The sequence below is a fragment of the Pantherophis guttatus genome, chromosome 5 (genome assembly GCF_059756535.1).
Source record: "Pantherophis guttatus breed Tessera chromosome 5, ASM5975653v1, whole genome shotgun sequence".
Taxonomy (NCBI): Eukaryota; Metazoa; Chordata; class Lepidosauria; order Squamata; family Colubridae; genus Pantherophis; species Pantherophis guttatus.
In genome coordinates, this window is record NC_142067.1 from 23,819,228 (window position 1) to 23,821,307 (window position 2,080).

The window sequence follows — 2,080 nt, forward strand, 5'->3', positions numbered from 1 at the left end:
ACTTTAATGTAAACATGTGTATTACTATCAGAATTATATAGATTTGATGATTGTAAAAATATGATTAGAATAATTTTGTATATCTAAATAATATTGGGATTGGTATTAGAATTATGTATTGAAATATGAAATAATGAATGATTGAATCTTAATACAAATAGATGCAAAGAGTGAAATATGGGAGGTAAGTTAAAAATTTACAGGATTCAAAGCACCAAAGTGGGCAAGAGATGTTGGATAGAAAGAAAACACCTTTTAATAAAAGGGTGACATGATTAGAAGTTAGAAGAGAGATAGAAATAAGAGAAAGGGGGAATAGTAGTGTATACATTTTTCCATAATAAAATAAAAGCAATAACAAGACGGAAGCTTAGAAATTGAATGGCGTTATTATGATGTATGATCAAATGATATGGTGAGTGGCATTAGATCAATATATAAAAACATGGAATAATTAATGTAGTTTATCATTTCCAATTTATTTCTAATAATACACATTAATATAAATGTGTATTATTAAAAATAAATTGGTTTAATGTAATAACTATGATTAATTTTACTAGTTTTATTTGTATTAGAATATATGACAACCAGGTGCCACAGTTCACGCATTGATATGTAAAAAAAAAAAAGAAGCTAGTAAATCATGGCTATTCTAAAACTTAATGGCCTTAATTAGAAGGAAATAATTGATGCCTAGATGAGTAAATATTGTCAATTATATTTCTATAAATTTATTATCGCATTGGATTGTTGCTATTGCCCTTTTGAATGGCACAGAATCTTTTAAGGCATGGGTGTCAAACTTGCCGTGTCACATGACATTTCACATTTTTCCCCATTCACGGAGCTGGGGTGGACGTGGCCTGCATGTGACACATCTGGCCTGTGGCTGCGTTTGAACCCCGCTTTAAGGCAATGTAAACATTTCACATGTAAATTATGAATAAATAAAAGGCATCTATTTTAAGGTATGTCTGTTAAAAGTCCTACATGGGTGTCAGTGTTCCAAATGTTTCCATTTGAATGTGACATACTACAGAGTTTTATAATTTAAAATTACTTGGACAAACTGTAGCAGACCTTCATCTTGAATTCTCTATGGATTGAGCAGAAACTCCTACTTTCATTTTAGATTAACCATCAAGGTATCTAATATCAAAAAAATACATGTAACTAATTTTAAACATGTCTGATGAAACTTGTGTGAGTCACACACAGCATTTTAAACTGAAATTGTTGAATCATTCCAAAATTAGTTAACCATCTTCTGATTTCCAGCAAGGATACAGCTGAGCATATTGTTAAGAGATAAGCAATTTGTGTGATATTTAGGATAAAAAAAGAGCCAGTTTGGTGCAGGGATTAAGGCTAGAAACTGGTAGACTCTGAGTTATAGTCCTGCCTAGGGCATGAGACTAGCTGGGTGATCTTGGGCCAGTCTCTCTCTCTCTCTCTCTCTGCCTTAGAAGACAATGACAAACCACTTCTGAAATCTTGCCTAGGAAACTCACCAGGAGTCAAGACAACCCTCAAGAGGCGCAGTGGCTCAGTGGCTTAATGACAGTGGAGATGACCTCAGTTCTGATGGCAGAGTGTCACAGCTTCTGTATATCTAACAGTTCAAAAGCATGTTCTTCTATGCAAGTAGATAGATAGGTACTACTTTGGTGGGGAGATGAGCTGGTGCTCTGTGCAGGCAATCAGATTCCTAGCAGCTCTGAACCTTCCCGTTGCAATGCCCATATGTGAGGCAGTTCTGAGAGGGAAGGGGGCTTTGGGTGATGCTGCAGAAAGAGCCGCTGGACTTTCTCTCCAGTGCAAAGCCAGCTCGCCCTCCTGTGGCGCACTTTGGGAAGCATGCAAACGTGTCCTATAACAGGGCTGGTGCTTTGGCAAGCCAAACTACTACTCTGCAACAGCATTATGGTCTCCTGATTATTGTAACAATGCCATATGCTAACCACAACAACACAAGTCCACAGCATGGCCAATATTTAGGGATTATGGTTGTTATATTCCAAAATGTGTAGAAAGCAATAAATTATACTGTTGTTTCCAACCAGACAAAGACAGTAAC